Raw genomic sequence first — 8,055 nt, 5'->3', positions numbered from 1 at the left:
CCAAATATTTGCCTCAGTTTCAATGCTCTTTCTAGAATGTTTCAGCTGAAACATTTATTCTTTTTTCTAGTACATTTTTGTGCCTAAGTTATTTAAGTGCCTAAATGATTATTGCTTCCTATTCATTCCATTGAGTAAAGTCAACTTATGTGCTTAGATTTATCATAAGTCAAAAGGGATGATCTGTATAGGGGGCTCCTAACAGATCATTTTCCAGCAACTGTTACTTCCTGAAAGATGGTATCTCCTTGTCTATTTTCCTACATGTATATGTGTAATGAACGAGGCATTTTTTCCCTCTAGAAGGGACAGCTTCTTTTCATTTACAATATTATATCCTGGGTTACAGCTGCATAATTTTAAAAGGAATAATACTTTTGGTCTTAGATTGCCAAAAATGTCCAGTTTATCTTTGGGGAAACTGATCTAAACTTTGTGTGACATATGTATTTGTGTGTGTGCGTGTATATATATATATATATATATATGAACACATATCATAATTGAGCTTTGTAAAGCTCTCAGCTTTAAAATATTAAATAAATTTCTATAACGACATATCGGTGTAGGTAGAAAGAGTTTAGATGTCTCCAGAGTTTATCAATCAAAAAATATAAAACTTAACCAAAAGCTAAGTCTGTTGCTAGTGTTCTCTTACCAGATTTGTAACATTTGGTAAGAGAAGACCTCAGTTTGTAGCAAATACACTCTGATAATATATATTATGTCGAATAAATATACATTATATTGTGTTAGAATTAATAATCATAGATAAAAGCAATACTTAAATTAAAAAAAAAATACCCTACGAGAGTTCTCTTCCCTTGCCTCTAGCAAACCAAAAGTTGGGCAAAAATTGTTGCACTCCATTAATGCATAATTAAATTCATGGAGACAGAATAGAGCTGAATAGAGCATAAATAGCATAACTTGCCATTTTGAAGAGTGGGGGGGTGGATAAATGCTAAATTTGCAATTAACTGGAATTCTATTTCGGACAATTCAGCAATATGGATGTGGACAAGGTCAGGGTACAGGTACCCTGAGTAGGTTTCTTGTTAGTGATAACAACCTTGAACTGATGCAGTTTGAAATACAGCCTAATGAGGGGTTCGTTAATCTCTGGAAAAGCTATAGACCAAAGATTCACTTTGTCTTGGCCTGGTGATTTATCTGAAAGTCATGGACTTGATTCTTCTTGTTCTACTTCAGTCTGCAGACTGGAAAACCTCTCCCTTTACACACTGAGAATTCCCACTGCCGCGAATGGAAGGTCTGTGTGTGTAAAGAGCCCGTGAGCAGTGGGATTCAGCCCCAGAGAAAGACGGTGTCGAGTCGCCTTGGTAAAGAATTCATACACCACGTGTTCACAGCTTCTTGACAGGTATAATTATCAATGTGGTCTCTTCCTTTTACTATGTGCTGGGATTCGGAAGCCCGGTTTCGAATTTGTGACTATCACATCTTTGATCAGGTAGCTTCTCTTTAAGGACCTGAGAAAGGGGGAAAGAGTGAAGGGAAGCCAGTGATTAGTATTCATTTGTCAATGACAATATGCTAAAAATATCAAAAGAGCATGTGCTATGCGAGAACAGCAAGAATTATTTTAGGCCCTGTCACTCATGCACAATCTTCCACATATGAAAAAAAAAAAAGTTGCTTGATGTTTGCAAAGGAAGTCATTATCAAATGAGGATGGAAAAGACACAGTTGTTCCCTAAAATGAAATACAGAACACCAGTCGGGAAACATTTCAAAAGTACAACATTTCTGCTTCCCACTTCCGGATGCCTCTCTTTTTCTTCACGAAGGCAAAGGCTAGCTAACCTTTACAGTGTGATTCTTAGGGCGATTAGTAGTGCTCTGGTTGGGGTACCACCAGCAGAGACTCCCACTGACAAGTGGGAAGCACCAACCTCCCTGCTCTGAAGCAGATTCTCAGACCCGATTCTTCTCGCACAAGGTCAGCCTGACACCGAGTTGAACGGAGTGGGCATCCGCCCACATGCTCGGACCCCGAGAAGCAGCCTCATATGAACACTCTCCCCGAGGCCAGTAACTCTTCCCCCATTATGGGATCATTTCAGAGACAACACTGCTTTCCGATCTTTGTTTCTAAAGCTGCAGATATTTTTATGCCCAAGAATGTCAAGCATGCTACACAAAATGGATTTTTACAAATCGTGGCCGGCCTCGTAATCTGCCTACTTTGCATCAACCCCCTCCCCCCTTTCTCCCCACCCCAGCGGCTGGCATGCATTCAGCAGACGTGCCTGGAAGTCCTTGGGTGGGGCTTCAAAGCCCTGCACAAGGCCATTGTGCTTCTTCAGGACCCCTACTACAATAGCACAACTACTCTAATTGAGTGCTCACTAATTGCCACGTATTTTGTTAAAAGTTCTACATATTTTTTTCTTAATCTCCATAACAGACCATTTCACTGAATCTTCTGTTGAATAACTTCCTATAGGTCCCCGGGGTGGGCAAGGGACAGAGATCTAGAGACTGAGTTTTTAACAAATTAATTTATTATATAGTACATGTCCCAAGGGAACGGGACTCAGAACAGGTGAATTTTAGTAACAGTCTTGGGTCTTTTCACCTTTCCAGAGAGTGGGGAGGGAGGAGGCCTGAGAGATATGCCAGCAGCTAAGAGATCACCGGGCATCCAAAATGTGGGTCACTGAAATACCCACTGGGAAGAACCATCTGCACCAAATGTTCTCATTATTTCTCTCATTGCTTTGATTTGTAATTCAACAGATCACTGATTTTTTTACTTGTTTAAATAAAAGCCTTTTTTCCCAATTAGTGTAAATTTTATCACTCAGATTGCTTTGCTAACTTTTATTTTTTTTATTTTTTTAAGGATTTTATTTATTTATTTGAGAGAGAGAGAGACCACAAGAGAGGGAACACAAGCAGGAGGAGTAGGAGAGGGAGAAGCAGGCTTCCCGCTGAGCAGGGAGCCAGACGTGGGGCTGGATCCCAGGACCCTGAGATCATAACCTGAGCCAAAGGCAGACACTTAACGACAGAGCCCTTCCGCCATGCCCCCTTTGCTAACTTTTAAATGAGCCATTGTGGTAGGCAGATTAATGGACCCTAAATCTATCCACATCCCAGGAACCTGTGAATGTTAGATACCACGTCAAAGGGAGATTAAAGTTGTGGATGGAATTAAGGTTGCTAAACAGCTGATGTTAAAACAGGGAGAGGATCCTGGATTGTCCAGGTAGGATCTGTAATTAACATAATTAAAAGTGGAAGATGGAAAGAGAAGGAGGAGCCAAGGGAGGGGATGTGATGTGGAAGCAGATGTCAAGGGCAGAGCAGTGTGAGGGCTCAACCACCCTTGCTGGTTGTGAAGATGGAGAAAGGACCACGAGGCAAGGGATTGGGAGAGTGTCTAGAAGCTAGGAAAGGCAAGGAAATGAATTTTCTCCTTGGAGCCTCCTAAAGCCCAGAGAGACTGTGCTCGACTTCAGTCCTAAAGAATTACGGGATAATAAATCTCTGTTCCTTTACGCCACCAAATTTGTGGTAATTTTTTTAAGGCAGCAGTTAAGAAATGAAGACAGCTGACGCGATGGGGTACTTTGAAGTATAGGGTAAATGGTAAGGGTGAATTGGATGACTCTAAGTAGCGTAAGAAGGAATCCCTGGAAAGCTCATGTGACCATGTCTGTGAGGAGGGATGGGGGAATGTAAGGGCAGATGCCATCAAAGAAAGCAGAAGAGTAGCGTGGCGATGGAGAGAAAGAGGCTTTGAAGCCCATGTTTCTGGGTTCGAATCATGGCCCTATCACTTACAAGCTGTGAACTGTGGTATAGATTTTTTAAAAATCCTATATGCCTCAGTTTCTCCCTTTAAAATGAGATTCAGGGGCGCCTGGGTGGCTCAGTGGGTTAAAGCCTCTGCCTTCGGCTCAGATCATGATCCCAGCATCCTGGGATCGAGTCCCGCATCGGGCTCTCTGCTCAGCAGGGAGCCTGCTTCCTCCTCTCTCTCTGCCTGCCTCTCTGCCTGCTTGTGATCTGTCAAATAAATAAATAAAATCTTTAAAAAATATAAAATAAAATGAGATTCAAAATAGTGCCTACTACTCATAAGATTGTTGTGAAGATTAAGTAATTGAACATGGATGAAGCAATTAGAAGAGGTTTTTGGCACACCCTGATTGCTTAATAAATGTTACTTGGCATTATGATGATTATTGCTATTATTCTGGTTTTCTGCTTGGTGACTCTGGGTTCCTTGGATTTGATTTTATCAGAGTCATCCTTTGAGGTTGGTTTCCTCAGTTCTGCAGTGGGTCCCTGTATTGGACAAGCAGGACGGTGACTGGGGCCCTGGTTGTGGGAGGTGAGATGGTCGGTAGTGGACAAGGGAAGGAGAGTGGGGGCCTGACAGTTGGTGAAGCCACTGGTAAGCTCCAGCTACTTTGTAAATCTGTTAAGATCCAGCCTGGTTTCAAATGCAATGAATTCTCCACTGTCAACCCAGCAACAGGAGGTCAGAGAAATTTGACAATCTTTCAGTCTTGGCTTCCTCAGAATGTTGACCACTCAAGAAGGATTCCTCTTCCTTCCTCCTTTTACTCTTTGTGAATCTGAGTGAAAGAGATGTCTATAAAATGATGCTTTAAAAAATGAGGTGCTTAAAGCTGAGTCAATGTAGTGCTCTTTGCCAAGAAAGTGGGGGTAGCATAAAAATAGCTATATTCCTCTTCTCTGTTAGGTTTCTATAATTCAGTTGTATAGTGATCATCTCTATTACCTTTTAGAAAATGTAATCTACTCCTGATTATGAAACATGGAAGTTAGGGGGAAAGACAAGTGAGTTTTATTTCAGGGGAGTTTGAAATTAAAAGTGGGCATCAGAGATAGTCTCCACATACCACTTGCATTCAACTGTTTTCCATTTGTATGCACCACTTACCATTACTTAATAAGTTACACCATTTTAGATTTTTAAAAATTTCTAATTTAGAGAACAGAAATTGTATTTTGCTTGATAAACAATAAGACTATCTGACAAGTATGTTGCTTTATTTGGTCTTTGCGTGACTTGTCAAACTTAAAAAAAAAAAAAATCAGAGACCAGTTCAAAGTAAATTAGTCAAATTAGCTTCAAATTTCTTCTCCAAAGCAACCATAGTATGAGTTAGGAAGTGTAACAAATCCCATTTAATCCTTAAAAATTTAATTAATTAAGAGTTGAACAAGAGCTAATGCAGGTCTCTTTGACTGAATTCACCATAAAATCCATGGGTGACACGACTCGGTACCACTTCGCTCCTACTTAAAATGGCCACTACCATTTCACCTCAAGGGGCCACGAGCGTGTGTGTAGCAAAGGGCTGTCTTGGCAGGCATAAATGTAAATTTCACGTTGATTTAAATAGAACTTTCCCCTATCCTCTACACAAGAAAAAGAGTTTGTAAATATCTTTTATTAAAAATATTAGTCTTTGGCAATGCGACAATAGGAAATTCTGAAGTGATTTAATGAAAACTGATGGAGCAGAGAAATGAAATGGAGTGCATGGCCCAGCCAAGAGTCATGGCCAAGTTGTATCCTTCCAGAGATGATTGAATAGATAGAACAGTGGAAGCTTTTAGTAAGACCTCAGAAGTCTGAACGGCAACATATTTCTTTTAAAACACTTTAGAATAATTTCACTGTGGGCCAGTGTGGCAAATCAATTAGGAAAACGGTGTAAGTCCGCATTACTGAGGAGGGAAGAAAAAAATGAGTTAGTGGAAAGAGTTCCATGTTTGACTAAAGAATTGTGGATGGATATTAGAAAAAAAAAAAGACCTTTGAAGGGATTCTGACAGTACTGGGTGAGGTGAAGTACCTTTGTATACGCAATGGGTTAGAGAGAACGATGTGGGCAAACTGACTTGCTCACATGCACCCTTATCACCCTATCCCAACCCTATCATCCTGGTCCAACCACTGCATCTGTTGCCTGGACTGTTCTGTAACAGCCTTCTAATTAGTCGCTGCTCTCACTCTTACCTTGCAATAATCCATTTTCCTCAGAACAGCACGAGTGATCTTTTTAAATACATAAATCAGATCATGTCACTCCCTTGCCCGAAACATTTAGTGGCTTCCACCGCAATAAAATCTAACTTCCCTCCGTGATTTAAAAAGCTTTCTGTGACCCGGCCCCCATCTACCTCTCTGTCCTTACTCATTATTTCCTAACTAACTACCCCAGCTTTCTTTCTATTCCTCAAACATCAAATAGCTCATGTCTCTCTTAGAGCCAGGCACTGGCTAGCTCCTTTCCTTCTTATGCTCATTTCTGGCTTCTCCTCAGCATTCAACCTCAGAATAAAAGTCCTCTCCTTTGAGACGTCTCTCCTGATCACCTAATAGAAGGTTGTCACCTAGCCAGTGTCTATCAAAGCACTCTACTTGAACTCTCTGAAGTACTGGTCCCCATAGGTTATTTTCATTTACCTGGATATTAACTATCTCCTCCAACCAGAAGGTAAGCATCATGATGCAAGGACTTTGCTTTGCTCAGGCTGTTTCTACGGCCCATTGAACAGTGTCGAGCCCAGGGCAGTACCAAATTGATACTTGTTGCTGAACAAATGTAGTTTTTAGAGTGAGCGTTAGGTGGGGCGCCTGGATGGCTCAGTTGGTTAAGCAGCTGCCTTCGGCTCAGGTCATGATCACAGAGTCCTGGGATGGAGTCCCATTATGGCCTCCTTGCTCAGCAGGGAGCCTGTTTCTCCCTTTTCCCACCGCTCCCCCTGCTTGTGCTCTGTCCCCACCCCACCCCCTCTCTGACAAATAAACTCTTTAAAAAAATTAGAGTGAATGGAAGGTGATTTTTAGTTGAAGTCACCAAACTATGGCATATATACCATAAAACCTACAAGCTATGAAAGAAAGTTAGACTGCTGAATTCTCAGCCATGTCTGAGGACAAATCCTGTAGTCTTTATACTTCCCCATGTAGCTTCTCCTTTTTGTGAGAGTCACAAACCATTGAAAGTCACATGTTATATCCAGTGTTTCTGGTTGTTCCAACAGTAGTCTGATAAAATCACTATTGCCTATTGCCATTTTCTCAAGAACATCTGGACCTCCCTTCAAAATCACATTTGCAGACATCAAAGTGGAGAGGTGTGTTATGCTATTAACTACCCTTCCAAAGGCAAGCAAGGACAATTTATAGAACTCCAGACTACCTGATGTTGGCAGATGAAATGGCTTGCAACAGCAAAAAGGAAAATAATTCTACACTCCTTGAAAGTGTGGTTGTGAGGGCTCCATGAAGCCACTGCAACTTCATATCATTCATCTAAAAAACGGGGTTTTAGAGATACTTACCAGGAAGGATTTTTCTGAGGATAAGGAATAGCATGGGAGAAAAGCCTAGCACATAGGAAGCACTTCAAAGATGGGGATTCTTACTCTTTACATTTTCCCCCTTAATGTTCTTAAAAGTGTATCTCAAGACCTGACTAAGAATTTTTGTAACAGTGGTAGTTAGAAAAAAGCAAGAGCATCACCTTTTCAGTGAGCACCCACAGAGAATTTCGGGTCTCTGTGAGCACCCACACTGGTAGGTCTCCCCGTCATTCTTCAACATGGAGTAGCTTTCCAGAATTTGTATCAGTATTCTAAAGGGATCTTCCCAGGATCCGCACTATATGGTTGTTAAGTCTGTACACTGTGCAAAGGCAACTGGCCAAGAGGGTGAGTGGGGGGCTGGAATCCAGCCCGCACTCTTGTCATTGAGCTCTGTGCCCGGGGTCCTGGGTTGCACAGAGGCTGCATTTCCCTCATGTGTATAGAGGCACCCTAGAGAGCCTCTACCTGGCCCTCCCAAGTATATTATTTTCCAAAATATCTTACATTTGCCCAACACGGCTGAATGGCATATAAAAAGTCAGCAACTATCTTGTTAACATTTTCTGAGGTCTTCATTGTTTTTATTTGCTTGACTGATTCGGGGGCACGGGGGTCGGGGTGGTTAAATCTAATGCTTCTGTCCCAGCGGTCTCAGAAACCGTATTAAAACCC

General features: G+C 41.5%; 1 protein-coding gene across 3 annotated transcripts in view; it reads right to left on the bottom strand.

The window, feature by feature from the left end:
* Positions 1-1,365: 1,365 nt before the first annotated feature.
* LIN7A (lin-7 homolog A, crumbs cell polarity complex component) overlaps positions 1,366-8,055 on the bottom strand; it is a gene marked incomplete at its 5' end in the record, with an annotated part of 119,802 nt that continues 113,112 nt past the window's right edge. For all 3 annotated transcript variants that reach the window (XM_080810562.1, XM_080810563.1, XM_080810564.1), the window contains one exon: positions 1,366-1,493. The remainder of the gene's footprint in view (positions 1,494-8,055) is intronic.

The sequence above is a fragment of the Martes martes genome, assembly GCF_963455335.1.
Source record: "Martes martes genome assembly, chromosome: 8".
Taxonomy (NCBI): Eukaryota; Metazoa; Chordata; class Mammalia; order Carnivora; family Mustelidae; genus Martes; species Martes martes.
Note: the sequence above shows the minus strand (reverse complement) of the source record. Positions and strands in the feature narration are given on the sequence as shown.